The following is an 18,592-nucleotide window of genomic DNA, read 5'->3' on the forward strand; positions in this document are numbered from 1 at the left end:
GCGGTGTGGAGCGGGAGTGGGCTATCAAGCCCTCAAACAGCGAGTCTGCATTGGTGCTGACTTGAGACTTTCACTACCCGATCTGCAGCTCTGCCCGATCTGCAGTGCGCATGTGCGAGATGGTCCGCCATATTGGACAACTCCGTACGGCAACCCAAGTAGGACACTTGACACAGTGGCTTTTAGCAAACCTCAAAAAGAAAACTCGAGAGGAATGAGTTATTGTTATTACAACGTGACTTCACTATTATTTAACAACTCTTTTTATTGGGTTCTTTTATTTGGGGTTGAGTACATTGTCAGAATAAGTGAGAAATGGATTTAACTTCTGTTAGACAGCTATACTGAATAAATATTTACTGTGAATATATGATTGATTGATTGATTGAAAAGTTTATTAACAGCTTATATATTGGGTACAGTACAGTACAGCTCAAAACATACAATTGTTAAGGGGATGCAGACCAAAGAAAGACTTTCGTCTTGTTTACATCAGGGTCCCCCATTTCCAATTCATCATATAATTTAAGACATATAAGACATATTTGACATACAGATGGCTTATTTACAATTTACATACAGGTGGTTTTTTACATACAGATTGCTTATTTACAATTTTCATTTTAGATTTCGTTCTAATACATCTTAACCGGACATTTAAGACATACCAAGTCTACAGATATACAGTTAGTAACAGAGTCTAAAATGCGAGTATATACATAGATGGGGGGGGAAGCTGTCCATTGTACGACAGGTTGAGATTTGTACCATTACCGGGGCCAGTTTTGCAATGCTCTCCCCCGAAGGTGCTCTTTAAGAGAGGTTTTGAAGGTAAGTATAGTTTTACTTTCCTTTACAGTTGTGGGAAGAGCGTTCCACCTTGATGTGGCATAATTGCGAAATGTGTATTCCCCCTTTTTTGTGCCAAATCTGGGTTTCACATGATTTGTGGAGCTCCCTCTGGTGTTATGATCATGGTATTCCTTGACCTTTGGGAAGAATTTTGACATGTACATGGGTACCATAGAGGTGTAGTGGATCTTGTAGACCAGGCCCATTGCAAACAAGTATGGCACATGCTCTGTCTAACAGAAGTTAAATTCATTTCTCACTTATTCTGACAATGTACTTAACCCCAAATAAATGAACCCAAGAAAAAGAGTTGTTAAATAATAGTGAAGTCACGTTGTAATAACAATAACTCATCTCTCTCGACTTTTCTTTTTGAGCTTTGTCAAAAGCCACTGTGTCAAGTGTCCTTCTTGGGTTGCCGTACGGAGTTGTTCAATATGACGGACCATCTCGCACATGCGCACTGCAGATCGGGCAGAGCTGCAGATCGGGGAGTGACCAAGCCCCCAGGAAGTGCGCCGGACTCAGATGAAAATATTCATGCTGGCCAAACGGCGGTACTATACTTCCGTTTGGTTGCCAGGCCCGGAAACACTTTTTTTTTTTTTTTTTTTGACTTACATGGGGAAAGAGTGGTCTGTAAATCATTTGATAATTTTTTTTAAACTAAATAAACCACCCAGTATGAACGTTTGTATAGTACATACGGGTACTACTTATTATACATCCATGGTCACTACCATGGATGTATAATAAGAAGCGGATACAGCGTGGGAGGTGGGGCCTCATTCATTCCTATGAGAGTTGCTCATTGGCGCATGATGATAAAATGGCCCAACTTTTGAGAGAGCGAAACGTCAGATTACCCGGCATGCCTGAGAAGTACCCGTATGTGCGCTCATAGCACATGCGCAACTTTAACCAAAATGCTCGTTCACATCAAGCACGTCAATTTGCGTACACGTAACAGCACCGCACGTTCATGACAGCATGGTAATGATTTGTTATTATGATGGATTTGATATTAACGAGGCGGCAGTTAGCAGCTAGCGGCTAGCTAGTAATTATGCTAATGTACACATCAATCGTTATGTACTTATATTACGCTGTAACAGGATCTAGTGATATCCAAGCAACAGAGCTTCATTTAGCATGAAATAATTATTGCACTGTATATATATATTAGGGCTGTCAAGTTAACGCGTTAATAACGTGTTTATAGGGACGGGTGGCGCAGTGGTCTGTGCATCCGATCATCAGATCAAGGGGGAGTGCTGGGGAACTCCAGTTCGAAACCCGCTCCTGCCGCCACTGCGTCAGGCCGTTGTGTCCTTGGGCAAGACACTTCACCCGGATTTGCTCCTGTGGGTATTGTCCACAGTACATGTATAATACCAATGTGTACTTGTAAAAGCGCCTCGATGACCTCGAGGCGTGAAGATGGACGGTGTGCCGCAGTGCGCTGTGCAATGATCATCAGATCAAGGGGTGAAACCCGCCGCTGCTGCGTCTGTAAAGCCGGTGTGTCCTTGGGCAAGACACTTCACCTGAACTTGCTCCTGTGGGTATTGTCCACAGTATCTGACCATTGCATGTATGATATATGTGTAATGTGTGTATATGTAAAGCGCTTTGAGTCATTGAAAAAGCGCTATAATAAATGTAAGGAATTATTATTATTATTAATTATTATTAATTATTATTATTATTAATTATTATAACGCAAAAATTATTATACACACATTATATAATTATTTTAACGCGATTAACGCATGTGTATTTTTTGTCCTCGGCCGCTCCGTAGTTTCAGAGCGCATCGAGTTTAAAATACCATCTACAAGCTGATGCTGACAGCCCCGCTCCTGCTCACCATTTGTATTGTATTATTGTATGAGAGAGGTTCCAGGTTGAATTGAGGCGAATATTTGTAATGTTCAGAGGTTGTTATGTTTAATATTCATGAGAATATTTGTCATTGTTCAAATGATAATAAACATTAGCATAAAGCATATTTGTCCACTCATATGTTGATAAGAGTATTAAAAACTTGAAAAATATTCCTCTAAGGTACATTTAGAACAGATCAAAAATGTGCGATTAATTTGCGATTAATCGCGATTAACTATGGACAATCATGCGATTAATCGCGATTAAATATTTTAATCGACTGACAGCCCTAATATATATATATATATACAGGGCAATAAGCTTCTTAGTGCAATAATAAGCTACAGGGACGTTAATCTAACGTCGGTAATATTAACTTTATTTAATACAACATTTACGGTACAAGATTTACATCATACAGCACATGTAGTATAATATTTTACAAATGATGAATTACAGCAAACATGTGCAATATATCCATTAGTACAGCTCCGTGGGCTGGCAGTAAGGCGATATGGTCCGTTCTTATTGTGCATCCATGGGTAAAGATAAACGCATGTAGTGCTGAACACGTAACATGAACGTGCCGGGCGGCGCGATCCCGTGGGTTAGATGCGCGTTCATAATGCAGAGGGAAATAACTCTCAGAATAACGTTATTAGCACATTTTTACAACTTGAGGAACGAATATTTTTAATCCTTGTGCCCTCCTCGGGCATTTTTGTACATTTTTCCTGACTTTTTTTTTTTATTTGGTAATCATTTCAGCTGTGTTACAGCTTTTGGCATGGAATTCTGTAAGAAGCCTTCTTTTGAGTACATTTTTTTAAAATCCATTGTCGTTTACTCTTACATGTTTTGTATACTCTCGTGATGCATTTTGTACCCTCTGGATACCTTCGTAGCAAAAATGTACACGCCCATAATAACTGCTATTAAATCATCATACATGAATTTATTTTTCTACTTTTTTTTCATGAATCACTTAAACAACTTATAACGTACTCAAAACCACCAAACATTCAATAATATTCTGGATTTTAACCCTTTAAATGCCTGTTTAATTATTTGCATTATTTATTACAAAAAAACACAAAACCTTACATTTTTTCAATATAATAATTAGTAGAGGGATGGGGCTTTGGTGGTTATTAGAGTCTTGGATGAGTCAAAGATTGACAATAAAATTGATTTCACTGCATTATTATTTTTTACGTAGTGTCAGATACTACCTCTGGACACCTTCGTGGCAAAAATGTACACGCCCATAATAACTGCTATTAAATCATCATACATCAAAATGTCTTTCTACTTTTTTTTTTCCAGAAATCACTTAAACAACTTATAACATACTCAAATCTACCAAATATTCGATATTTTTCAGGATATTAACCCATTAAATGCCTGTTTCATTATCTGAATTATCTCATTATTTATTAAAAAAGAACACAAAAAATGAAAACATTTCGATATAATAATTAGTAGAGGGATGGAACTTTGGTGGTTATTAGAGTCTTGGATGAGTCAAAGATTAGCAACAAAATAGTTTTGACTGCATTATTATTTTTTACGTAGTATCAGATACTACCTCTGGACACCTTCGTGGCAAAAAATGCCTCATTGACTGCCATTCAAACCACCTTTTTTGATCTCACTGCCATTGCAGTACATTTTGTAATGTCAGCATTTCGGGGCCCCAACAGTGTGTGTGTGTGTGTGTGTGTGTGTGTGTGTGTGTGTGTGTGTGTGTGTGTGTGTGTAAGCATGCACTGATCATTTCAGGGTAAAAAAAAGGGCATCTTTTGATCTTTTGAAGGATGCATTTCATGTGTCTTTGAAGAGTTGCTCGAGTAATTAAAAAACAAAAAACAACTGTTAGTTTGTTTACGCACCTGGCTGCTTTCACAGCCAAATGTTAACATGCAGTTTGGCTGAGGGGTTATTTCATGAGTGAGCAGAGAAGGAGAAAGTCCTGGAGCCGAGAGTAGGAGCTAAAATGAAGAGGCATTTCACTGCAGAAGAGGCCGTAGAAATGGTCATGCAGCCTTCATCTGCAAGCAATGACTCTTCTTCTGAAGAAACAAGCTCCGAGTCTGACATTGAATTATCTCTGGAATCCTCCACAACTGAGAGTGCTTCTGAATGTTTGTCTGAAAGTGGGGAGGACACTGAGGATCCGGCCCATCCTAGCAGTGAGTGGACAGGGAAAAATGGGCAAGTCTGGTCTCCATCTCATGCCGAGACGCTGCGCTACATTCAGGCACCCACCGGCATGATTCCAGGGCCCACAAGATATGCCATATCAAGAATTTATGATGTGGCATCGTCTTTTGACCTTTTCTTCACTCCTGACATGATTCAGCTAATTTTACAGATGACAAATCTCTATGGGAGGCGTTCAGTGTCAGGATGGAACGATGTGGATGCTGAAGAGATTCGGGCTTACATGGGACTTCTCATCCTGGCGGGTGTGTACCGGTCCAAAGGGGAATCTACCCGCAGCCTGTGGGATGACCAGAGTGGGAGACCAATCTTCAGGGCCACCCTGTCCCACAAACGCTTTGAAATGATAAGCACCAGCCTCCGATTCGATGACCGACTCACCCGTCCTGCTCGATACAAGAAGGACAAGCTTACAGCTTTCCGAAATATGTGGGACAAGTGGACAGAGCGCCTCCCACTCTTGTTCAATCCAGGGGAAGACATCTGTGTCGATGAGCAGCTCGTAGCCTTCAGAGGCCGCTGCAAATTCCGGCAGTACATCCCCAGCAAGCCAGCGAAGTACAGGCTGAAAATCTGGATCACCGCAGATGTCGCCACATCATATGCCTGGAGGTGCCAGGTGTATACTGGAAAAGCCGCTGGTGAATCTCCGGTGAAGGGCCAGGGAAAGCGAGTCATCCTGGACATGACTGAGGGGCTCAAGGGTGTCACACTTACATGTGACCATTTTTTCACTTCCTACTCACTTGCCCAGGAGCTTCTGAAGAAGAAAGTGGCCCTGGTACCATCAGGGCAAACAAGCCTGAGCTTCCCCCCAAACTGAAGCAGACTAAGCAGAGAGCTGTCTTGTCATCTGTGTTTGCATTCATAACCACCACCACAGCAGTCAGCTACATCCCGCTGTGAGCAGCAAACACAGAGAGCCAGCTGTACATCAGGATGACATGAAGAAACCACAAGTCATCATTGACTACAATCGCTGCAAGGGTGGCGTGGACAACCTTGACAAGGTATGTGATTATATGCTTTTATTACTATATGAATTGATTCCAAACGTAGTTTATTTATTCTCACTGATTGCATGTGTTTATTTGAGATAACTATGTATTTATTATAAGTGCTTATCATTCATTAGACATATTACTTGCATTTATATAAATAATGAATTATATAACATACTTGTGAATGCTGAGGAAGAATATATATTTATTTATATTCTATTTTTTTCCTTGATCGTTTGTAGGTGGTCAGTACCTACAGCTGTAGGAGGCGGACACTTCGGTGGCCTCTTGTCCTGTTCTTCAACTGCATTGATGTCTCCGCCTTCAATGCTTTTGTGCTGTTCACTGCAGTAAATCCCTCCTGGAACCAGCAAAGAACCTACAAACGGAGGTTGTTCTTAGAAGAGCTGGGGAAATCCATGGTGTCCTCACAGATCATGCGGAGAAAGCACCCCCTGCGAACAGCAGCTGCTGCTACCATGGTGGTGGAGTTACAGACCAATGTTGCTGCCCTCGCAGAAACCACCGAGACCGCCATCACCACTCGTGCCATGGGCTCGACCAGAAGGAGACGTGTGTGCTGGTTGTGCACAGGCCTAAAAAAGAGGTCTTCTACCACGTGCACCAAGTGTAACAGGTGCATGTGTAGAGAGCACCAGGTCCCATGCTGCAGGTCTGCTGCTGGAATTTTTTTTCGCTCAAACACACACACACACATACATCACATATTCAAAGCCTGGATATTTCTGTTTCAAATGTGTTCCTATTTCATATATTCTGTTGTGTTCTCCTTTGTTGTTGAAGTTTTCAAAGTTGTTGCAGTTTGCCCAATAAATGTTCACATCGATGACTCAGACATTGATTTGAAAATGATTTCACATGCACAAATCACTGTTGGCCCCCCTGGTAGTCACACGGCTCGATATTATAAACATAATTTCACGGATCGGCCTACAGTGGGAAAATGGTTGAATCTTGTTGAATACAGTAAAAATGTCAAATATAACAACTTTTCTTCTAGATGAAATGCTGACATTACAAAATGCATGGTTTTATACTGCAATGGCAGTGAGATCAAAAAAGGTGGTTTGAATGGCAGTCAATGAGGCATTTTTTGCCACGAAGGTGTCCAGAGGTAGTATCTGATACTACGTAAAAAATAATAATGCAGTCAAATCAATTTTGTTGCTAATCTTTGACACATCCAAGACTCTAACAACCACCAAAGTTCCATCCCTCTACTAATTATATCGAACATTTTTCATTTATTGTGTTTTTTCGTAAGACAAAATGAAATAATTCAAATAAACAGGCATTGAATGGGTTAAAATCCTGAATATTATTGAATGTTTGGTAGTTTTGAGTACGTTATAAGTTGTTTAAATTATTCATGAAAAAAAACTAGAAAAATATTTTGATGTATGATGATTTAATAGCAGTTATTATGGGCGTTTACATTTTTGCCACGAAGGTGTCCAGAGGTAGTATCTGACACTACATACAAAATAATAATGCAGTCAAATCAAATTTGTTGCTAATCTTTGACTCATCCAAGACTCTAATAACCACCAAAGTTCCATCCATCTACTAATTATTATATTGAAATTTTTTAATTTTTTGTGTCTTTTTGTAATGAATAATGAAATAATTCAAATAATGAAACAGGCATTGAATGGGTTAACATCCTGAAAATGATTGAATGTTTGGTAGTTTTGAGTAGTTAGAAGTTGTTTAAGTGATTAATGAAAAAAAAAGTAGAAAAAGATATTGATGTATGATGATTTAATAGCAGTTGTTTGGGGCGTGTACATTTTTGCCACAAAGGTGTCCAGAGGTAGTATCTGACACTACGTCAAAAATAATAATGCAGTCAAATCAATTTTGTTGCTAATCTTTGACACATCCAAGACTCTATTAACCACCAAAGTTTCATCCCTCTACTAATTATTATATTGAAAAAAATTCATTTTTAGTTTTTTTTGTCATAAATAATGAGATAATTCAAATAATGAAACAGGCATTTGAAGGGTTAAAATCCAGAACATTATTGAATGTTTGGTAGTTTTGAGTACGAAATAAGTGATTCATGAAAAAAAAAAAAGAAGAAAAAAATATTCATATATGATGATTTAATAGCAGTTATTATGTGCGTCTACATTTTTGCCACGAAGGGGTCGAAAGGTTGACAATTCGAGGAGGGCACAAGGGTTAATAAGGGCTATACAAACGTTCATACTGGGTAGTTTAATTAGTTTAAAAAAAATTATCCAATGATTTACAGACCACTCTTTCCCCATGTTAGTCAATGGAAAAAAGTGTTTCCGGGCCTGGCAACCAAACGGAAGTGTAGTACCGCCGTTTGGCCACCACGAATATTTTCATCTGAGTCCGGCGCACTTCCTTGGTAACTTCCTTGGCTTGGTAGTGACAGAGACCGGTCTCTACTATGGATGTATAATCAATCAATCAATCAATCAATGTTTATTTATATAGCCCAATATCACAAATGTTACATTTGTCTCAGTGGACTTTACAGTTTGTACAAAATATCAGTATGACAATACGACACCCTCTGTCCTTAGACCCTCACATCGTACAAGGAAAAACTTCCGAAGAAAACCCACAGTTTAAAGGGAAAAATGGGAGAAACCTCAGGGAGAGCAACAGAGGAGGGATCCCTCTCCCAGGACGGACAGACGTGCAATAGATGCCGTGTGTAAATTGAAAAGATAATACATTTGCAACATAGGTAGTCCAAATGTTTGGAAATGCATGTGTGTATAATAGGAAGATGAATCCACGAGGATATCCATCCAGGACCTATGATCTAGGACCACAGCCACGACTCAAGATCCAGGGCTCGCGATCCAGGACAGAGGAGCGCAGGATCATCCATGACTCCGGATCCCGGCGTATATAGACACCAAAAAGAAAGAAATTTGGGGAAGCTGGGTTAATCGGAACATGAGAGTACACAGGTATAGACAGAGAGAAGGAAGAAGTAAGATGTCCCCCGACAAACTAAGCCTATATCAGCAAAACTAGGGGCTGAATCTAATCAGCCCTAACTATAAGCTTTATCAAAAAGGAAGGTCTTAAGCGCACTCTTAAAAACGGATAGGGTGTCTGCCGCCCGAACACAAACTGGAAGGTGATTCCACAAATGTGGAGCTTGATAAGAAAAGGCTCTGGCTCCCATTGTACTTTTAGAGACTCTAGGAACAACCAACAACCCTGCATTCTTGGAACGCAATGCCCTAGTAGGACAGTAGGGTATAATGAGTTCTTTAAGGTAAGATGGCGCCTGCCCATTAAGGGCTTTGTAGGCGAGAAGAATAATTTTAAATTCTATCCTGTGTTCTATAGGGAGCCAGTGTAAGGCAGCCAGAACAGGAGTAATGTGGTCCCTTTTCCTAACTCTGGTTAGTACACGAGCCGCAGCATTTTGAATCAGCTGAAGCGACTTGACTGACTTCTTGGTACACCCTGATAATAAAGAGTTACAATAATCCAGCCTTGAAGTAACAAATGCATGGACTAGTTTCTCTGCATCGTTTTGAGGCAAGACATGCCTGATTTTTGCAATGTTACGTAGATGGAAGTAGAACTAGTAATAAGAACTGGATACAGCGTGGGAGGCAGGGCCTCATTAATTCCTATGAGAGTTGCTCAATGGCGCATGATGACAAAATGTCCCAACTTTTGAGAGAGCGAAACGTCACAGATTACCCAGCATGCCTGAGAAGTACCCGTATGTGCACTCATAGAGCATGCGCAACTTTAACCACGCCGCCGAAAAGGCTCGTTCACATTAAGCACGTGCATTTGCGTACACGTAACAGCACCGCGCGTTCATGACAGCATGGTACTGGATTTATATTAACGAGGCGGCAGCTAGCGGCTAGCTAGTAAATTATGCTAAATTACACATCAATCGTTATGTACTTTTATATTACGCTGATAACAGGATCTAGAGATATCCAAGCAACAGAGCTTAATTTAGTATGATACTTGTGTGGGTTGTACATGAAACCACTTGGTAATATATAACAATTTATGTATTTTGAAGCCTGTTATGATCAATTGTGAGTTAAAACGTTATCTAAAAAGTAAAGCTGATGATGGATTACTGTGGTGGAGTTAAAATAACAATAGCCTATTTCTTTTTGAAATGTGATGGAGTAAAAGGATAGTAACTGTGATTATTCATGTTATGTAGCCCACAAGTAACTAAAACGTATAATACTTGAAGGAAAGGTGTAAAATGTTCCCATAAATACCAATATCACACACTACAACACCCCTTTTTGTTAAATACCAACCATGTGTATATATATATATATATATATATATATAAATATATATATATATATATATAAATATATATATATAAATATGCCGCTAAAACTGTGTAATATAGCTGGCTGCTAAATCCTCCAAACTGTTACAGGATGTGTATTTTGTGAAATGTGTAATTTGTTTTATTATAATTTCTTGTTTTGAATCTTTAATACTTTTTTATGCATACTTTAAGTAACATTAGGCTGTCTTTGGCTCTTTTCTGCTGTAACAATGTAAATGTATTCTGATCTAATTTATGTTTTTGTCAGTTTGTTTCCCTATATTGCGACACTTATTTGGTTTAAGATTATTTCTCCTTTTTTTACAGACATCCCCAACCATAGTGGAATGCTGTTGTAAAGGATTGCATTGATCCGTGCATCAATACGTTCACCCAGCTTTGAGGCCTCCAATGAATGAACATCATCTTGTGGCTGGGAAAAATGTGAACAAATAAATCTCACAAAGACTGACTTTCTGGTGTAATCATATCAAAGACAAGCACTTTAAGTAACAATATATACAATCATTCAGCAGCATTTTTGGAAACAGCATTTCTAACTAAAATGATTACAATATTACAAGTTAAACATCAAGATGAACATACTATTATTAATTTAAAAAGTACATGGGAGACTTAAATATCCTGCAATATACCATTAGCAGAATAGGAACAAATGTGCCAAAACATTTCTAAAATAAACAAAAACATAAACTGAGGGCTTTCTTCCTGAGCCGCTGGGAGGATCACTTTTTCAGCGGAATAAATATTATAACTGGTTTTGTTCAGCATTGCCAGCCTCACTGTTGAGCGTGATGTTGTGCCCAGCATTCTCCTGTCCTGTGCTCTGAAATCAAAATGTGGATAAGAATAAAACAACACTAAAATAAACACTACAATACAACTTGTAAAACTTTTGAAAAAACACAAGGTTGTTCATTTGTGTGTATACATATACAACACAGGCAATATACATATATATACAATTAAAATTAATACAACTGTTAATTTGATTAGAGCTTTGACACATATCTTTATCGATATATGTATAAATATGACGACTTAATATATAGTCGGCCTAATAGCAAACAGCTACGTTCAACTATTTTAATGGTATATTGTGTCAAGGAGAGACTCTGAGGCATGAACTCAATTGCACGACTCAGATAGTGTTCTCAAAAAATAAAGACTTTACTGGAATTTAGCACAGTAATCAAAACAAGGAAAACAAATATACTCTTTCGAGGAAAACTAGCAAGTGATCAATGAGGTAGATCCGTGGGAAGTCAGTGAGGTAATCAGGAACGTGGGTCATAGTAAGACAACGAACTGACAATGAACAGGAGGAAGCTACCACAATATATACACAGGTAAAGGGGACACAGGTGGAAACAATCAGGGCGGGGAAAACAATCAAGGACGCAGGAGACAGAAGGGGGCGGGGAGCGTGGAGGCCTGAAATGAGAGGGATGATTAATTAAGGGAATAAACATAAAGCACAGGGCAAAGGGACATGACAAAACTAACATAAAGAATAAACTTTCACTATTAGTTTCCTAGACATGACAGTACCCCCCCTTCTAAGGACGGCTCCTGACGGCCCAGGCTCCTCTGAGTTGAGGCGGTCAAAATCCTCAATGAGGCTTTTGTCTATGACGAAGCGGGAAGGAATCCATATCCGCTCCTCAGGACCATAACCCTTCCAGTCAACCAGTAGCTGTCGCCCTCTACCCCTTTTCCGACTAGCCAATATCTTCTTGACGGTGTAAACCGGAACTCCATCAATCATCCGGGGGGGCGGGGGGGGTTTGGCGGTGGGATAGCGCTCTCCTTCAAGGGTTTTAGTTTCCCTACATGGAAGGTGGGATGTACCTTCATGGACCTGGGAAGCCGTAGTCTCACTGAAACCGGGTTGATGACCTTGGTGACGGGAAAAGGACCCACAAACCGGGGAGCCAATTTACGGGAGAGTACGTGGAGGGGAAGGTCTCTTGTAGAAAGCCAGACTTTTTGGCCTGGCTGGTATACAGGAGCTGGTCGGCGTTTTCGGTCTGCTGCTCTTTTCACCAGTTGTGAATTCCTGCAGAGGATCTTCCTAGCCGCAGCCCACACGCGCCGACAACGCCTGACCAGCGCGTGGGCAGACGGGACCGTGACCTCCCTCTCCGTGGCTGGGAACAGTGGCGGCTGGTAGCCATAAACACAGTGAAATGGGGACAGGCCCGTGGCAGAAGTAGGGAGGATGTTGTGCGCATACTCAACCCAGGTGAGGTGCTCGCTCCAGGAGGATGGATTCTGGGACACCAAGCAGCGCAAACAGGTCTCCAGTTCTTGATTTAGGCGCTCTGTCTGGCCGTTAGACTCCGGATGGTATCCTGACGAGAGACTGACCGTGGCACCGATGAGGCGGCAGAACTCCTTCCAGAAGCGTGACACAAACTGGGGGCCCCGGTCTGAGACAATATCCTTTGGGAAACCATGAAGCCGAAACACATTATGCATCATGACCTCAGCCGTTTCCTTCGCTGAGGGCATATTGGGCAAAGCAATGAAATGTGTCATTTTAGAAAAACGGTCCACTACCGTAAGAACTGTGGTTTTACCTCTAGAGAGGGGCAGGCCAGTGACGAAGTCCATGGAGATCTCTGACCAGGGTCTGTTGGGAATAGGGAGTGGTTGTAATAGTCCTATTCGCGCCCTGGAAGAGGTCTTGTTTTGAGCGCAGACAGGGCACGCCTCCACATACTCCTTCACCTCCTTCTCCATGGATGTCCACCAGAAACGTTGTTTTATGATGAACATAGTTCTCTTGACTACAGGGTGACAGGTGAGCAGCGAAGTGTGAGCCCAGTGGATCACCTGTGGTCGCTCGGCCTCCTGAACGAAAAGCCGGTTAGGCGGGCAACCCCTTGGTGCAGGAGCTCCAGCATTGGCTCGTATTACCTCCTTCTCTACTGACCAAGTCAGCGCTCCTACCACCCGGTTTAATGGGATGATAGGTTCCGGCTCCTTGACTGCAGGCACAGGGTCAAACAGACGGGACAGAGCTTCTTAGTGCAATAATAAGCTACAGGGACGTTAATCTAACGTCGGTAATATTAACTTTATTTAATACAACATTTACGGTACAAGATTTACATCATACAGCCCATGTAGTATAATATTTTACAAATGATGAATTACAGCAAACATGTGCAATATATCCATTATTACAGCTCCGTGGGCTGGCAGTAAGGCGATATGGTCCGTTCTTACCCCCAGTTTCCACCGGGTCCGTCTGCGTTGCGCTGTGCTACGGCAGCGCCGTGCTACGGCTGCGCCGCGGCAGTCGTAAGGATCGCGGCCACTCTAGTCAATGGGTGCTATTCCACCACACGCGCCGCGTTACGGCTCAGACGCGTCCCAGAAGCGGCTCGGCGCCGCGCTTCTCTAAATTTAGGATGAATCCTATTTTTGCCGTGGCGCAGCCGTAACATAAGGTCGGGCAGGCAGCCCCCCCTCGCAGGAAGTGGAAAGGTGAGCATCCGGGCCAGGCCCATCCCCCACATATACTAATTTAGCAGACCCCCCTCCTTCATCACAACACCTCCACTACGATACGCACAATGGACGACGAGGTTTTCATCATGGAAGTGGACTATTACAATTATTATTAACTGTGTCTGTAGACTACAACACAACAAAATAGGAAATTTATAACAACAATAAACACAATTTAAACAGACACAAAAATAAAACATTTAACTACGTAGCCTACTTACTTTCTTGTAGAAGTACAAATGTCCAGGATGCCCGAATCAATAACAAAACTGCGAGCCTGCACGCACGACGCTACGCTTCTGAAATGCTTCTGGGACGCGTCCGGTGGGTTATGGCGCTAGAGGAGGTTGGACCAAAACCGCGGCGCAGCGCGGCGCAGACGGACCCAGTGGAAACTGGGGGTTAGTGTGCATCCATGGGTAAAGATAAACTCATGTAGTACTGAACACGTAACATGAACGTGCCGGGCGGCGCGGTCCCGTGGGTTAGATGCGCGTTCATAATGCAGAGGGAAAAAACTCTCAGAATAACATTATTAGCACATTTTACAACTTGAGGAACGAATATTTTTAATAAAGGCTATACAAACGTTCATACTGGGTAGTTTATTTAGTTTAAAAAAAATAATCCAACGAGTTACAGACGACTCTTTCCCCATGTAAGTCAATGGGGAAAACTGTTTCCGGGCCCAGCAACCTAAAGGAAGTGTAATACCGCCGTTTGGCCACAACGGATATTCTCATCAGACTCCGGCGCACTTCCTGGGGGCTAGAGAGGCTTCTCAATACTCAAATTTCCCCTCCTCGACTCCTCGGTCCTCCGGTAGTGACCCGGAAATTAATTTCAGCACGCCATTTTGAAGGACATCTCATTTCTCTAAATGCACACCGAGGACAGAGCATCGAGGAGGCTCTCTGGAGGAGCTCTAACCGAGGAGACACTGGCCCTGGGCCCTTCTCACTTCGGTTAAATGGATTCCTTGCGTCCCTCACTTGCGTCGTTTCCCTGCGTCTAGTCCCTCCTACCAGGGAAGCATGGAGAGACGCAAGGAAACCACGAGAAGCAGGGAAATGAGTTTTAAGAGCAATGGGACGTCCTTTCCTCCGGAGCGTCACGTGAAGCGACGTCCGTTTGTGATGACGCTGCACAGCTGATCGTCTGACAGCAGCTCTGTCCCAGTTATTTCCACACACACCCCCGCCTCTGTTAGCACACATTTACTGACACAAACATTTGCATCATCTGTTGTAGACCCAAATAAATAAAATAAAATAAGAACTCATTCTCAAAAAAGATAAACGCCATTCTTAAAATGTATAAACGAACAATAGTTTGATTAATATTGATTAGAGTGCACAATAGAAATAAAATAATTGAGAGAAGAAAAATATATATTATCTATCAAAACCCAGTTAGATTAACATTCATTGGATTGCACACTTTGTTTGTTTGTTTGGATATGTAGCACATTAACATTGAAATAGCACTTAATGACTGACTGAATGGAAATGACAATAAATGAAAATGTAAAACGAAAAAAGCGATCATGAAAATGTTTCCAATAAATGAATAAAATGATTTTTGACCACTTTGTTGTTCAGATATATCACATATTTGTAAAATGAAACATGAATTGAAACAAAACACGGTATAAACTGAGGAGTGACTCTCGTGAGTTTCATGTATTTTCTTCACTCCGCTGGGAAACTGCTCTCATGTCAAGAAGCATCAGATCAGTGCATGATACACAGTAAGGGGGCGGGGCGAATGTCTGTGGATTTCATCGAAGGATGGTCTGGTGGTTCCTCGGTTATAGCTCCTCCATAATCGCTCCTCGCTCCTCGATCCAAAAATAAGGCCATTGGGACGCTACTCAAGATGGCGCAGACAAATCAACTTCCGGTGAGACCGAGACCGAGGAGCGAGGAAATGAAAAATAAGAGAAGTGAGAAGGGCCCCCTGTCTCAGGTCGACTATTTTCATTTCCCCCACTTTTCAGCCCTGCCCCACATTTTCGCAGCGGCGGATGCCGTGTACAAATCCCGTTTCAATAATTCCCCTCTACTCTAAAGTCACATCTAAAACGCGATCTGATCTAGCTGTGTATATTATTTTTTATTGTTATATTCAATCTCACTAGCTACAGGCATTGTTTAAGCTTGTAAAGGGAAGATGACAGCTCGTCTCTCACGTGCCACTCTGCTCTTCCACAGCGCCGCTCCCCCTCCCTCCGGCTGAAATTATGAATGTAAGGCATATAGTAATCAGATAACACGGCAGGGTCCGTTACAGTTTGTTTTTATCTGATTTCAAATAAACAAAGTCTTGGCTTTCAGAATATTAAACTTGTTTCGGCAAATTCAGATGATAAATACAACTTTGAAGCTTGTAACGGCATAATTACAAGCGGAGAACGGAGTAATTTAACGTCATAGCAGGCATAACAACAGCCGGTGTACACAAAATACACAAACACACACACTCGCGAGTTTCCCCCAGACCAGTAATCAAAACGAAAATATCTTCCCTGCGTAGTATTTTGATAATTTGCTCCGCTAATAATCAATCAGATCGATCCAGAGAAGAGGACACTTTGAAGGCCTTTTTCTCAAAATGATGACTCTAGTCATTATAGGCTAATGTGACATATTTTGCTTAATGTTTGGAGTACAAAAACTATCCTGATATCATTAGAAAGCTCGGAATCTCCTCTTTCCAACGGGGTATACAACTCAAAATGTGTCTTCGGGTCAATGCGACTGATTTCGATAGAGCAGATCACTTTGCATTAGGTAAAATAAAGCACGCAGACATAACAGGAAGAATATGTACATTTTAACCCAATCAAATAGGACATTGTCACACCATTCAAATGTATCCATGTAAATTACAACCAATAAAAAAGCTTAGATTTGTTTATTTGTTACATTGTTTACTTTATTTGTTAAGGGGTGGCCACAATCGTGGACATGCTGGCGGCAGGGACGAGGCACGCAATCGCTCTTCAGTGAAGTGGACAAGCTTCTATGGCTGTTTGACTGTGCCGATGTCCAATGCAACAGCTGAGCGGAGCTTCTCCAGCCTCCGTCGGTTGAAGACGTTCCTTCGTTCAACTAGTTCGAGCGCCGCTTAAATCCCCTTCTCTTCCTCCACATCCACAAAGATTTGACTGACGGCCTGGACCTCAAAAAAGTGCTTCGGAGTTTCTGCTTTGCCAGTGAGCGAAGGGAAGTTTACTTTGGCAACATCTAGAAAGTAGATTTAGCCACGTGGGGATTTTTGTTTTGCTTTACCCTATGTATTGTGGGACATTTGTTTGAAGGTTGCTCCACCCTCATCTGTTATTGGACATTTTAGTCATGTGATTTTAATTACACGACATCACAGCTTGTGTTACTTATAACAAGCTTGTTATAGGCCTACGTTCTTTTCACAAGAATTGTTGTTTGGTTCGGTTAAATAAATAATTTATGTCCATTTCTTGAATTTCTTGAAATAAGTGTCATGAATTGCATTACCTGTAGCCAGAGGTAGGCTACCTGACCGGTCTCAACGCTGTGTGTGTCCGTCAGGAAACACGCTGTTTACAAGTAGCCTAGTTCCAGGCTTCCAGCAAACATCCACTGATAAATTGCGAAGTTAACAACCTCATGATAACCTCATATGTTTTAACTTAGGATCACCTGTGTTTAGTCTAGAAAAAGGTAAATGTGTGCATTTTATTATAAAGTTGTGTATATTTACAGACTGTTGCAAAACCTAAGAAGCTTGGGTGCATTCACACCAGATGCACACCTAATAGTCCGTTTTCTGGTGCGCACCAGACGACAGTTCGTTACATTGTTTGATTTTTCAGAAGGTTCGGTTTGCGTTCACACGGGCAAAACTCAAACGGACTATAAACTTTAAACACAAGTCATGTGCACGGAAATGCAGTTCAACCATTGGTCAGACATTAAGTGGGTAAAAACGCAAATCCCGGCAATTTCTACCGGAGCCTCCGCCATGGAGCATCGGCACTTTCGGCAGGTTATTCTCATGCTGCTGTTACTCTGGAGATCAACAGACACTAGCGGCCCGCGCATATGATTATATAATCAGACAACGTCCGTTAAAAAACATTATAACACATACAATGAGAGACGTTCTGCAGTAAGGAGGGCGTTTCACCGACGACAAGTGTTCTTACTTTTATGTAGCTGACGGATAATTTGTACTTTACACAACACTGTTCAACACTTCATTCTGCTTCACTCTTTAACTAAACAACCGCGGATGTCTTGAAAGACTCTTTCGCTAAAGATTTTTGAAGATATCCGCGTTCTTGTGACACGTAAATACTACGCTTCCTATGTTTTGGTGAGGACTGCGTTCACACCAGCAATGAACCGCTCCAGAGTTCGCAAGCAAGCGTTCTGAGACCACCTATTTTAGCGGACCAGAGTCCAGTTGTTTAGTTCACTTCAGAGGTCTCGGGTTGCGTTCACACCGACCCAAATTAACCGCACCAAGCGGCTAAACGCACCAGGGTTCGATTCAACCGGACTATACAAGGCAGGTGTGAACGCACCCTTATAAACATCAGGTTTAAAACTAAAAGAGCTTTACAAAAAAGTAGGCTAACACAATTAAAGATGTTTGGAGTTTTATTTGAGTTATTAATTTACATTTTTTGTCAAAGAGATGCTGATTTGAAACCGTTGTTACATACAGTTACGGCATTTCCTGTTTCTGCCGGAGAGAGGGG

The 18,592-nt window shown here is 41.5% G+C and overlaps 1 pseudogene; it reads left to right on the forward strand.

Annotated features, from left to right (window-relative positions):
• The first annotated feature begins 4,735 nt into the window (after window positions 1–4,735).
• On the forward strand, window positions 4,736–12,002 carry LOC117549110 (annotated as a pseudogene).
• The last annotated feature ends 6,590 nt before the right edge of the window (window positions 12,003–18,592 follow it).

Source organism: Gymnodraco acuticeps, unplaced genomic scaffold (genome assembly GCF_902827175.1).
Source record: "Gymnodraco acuticeps unplaced genomic scaffold, fGymAcu1.1, whole genome shotgun sequence".
In the NCBI taxonomy this organism is placed as follows: domain Eukaryota; kingdom Metazoa; phylum Chordata; class Actinopteri; order Perciformes; family Bathydraconidae; genus Gymnodraco; species Gymnodraco acuticeps.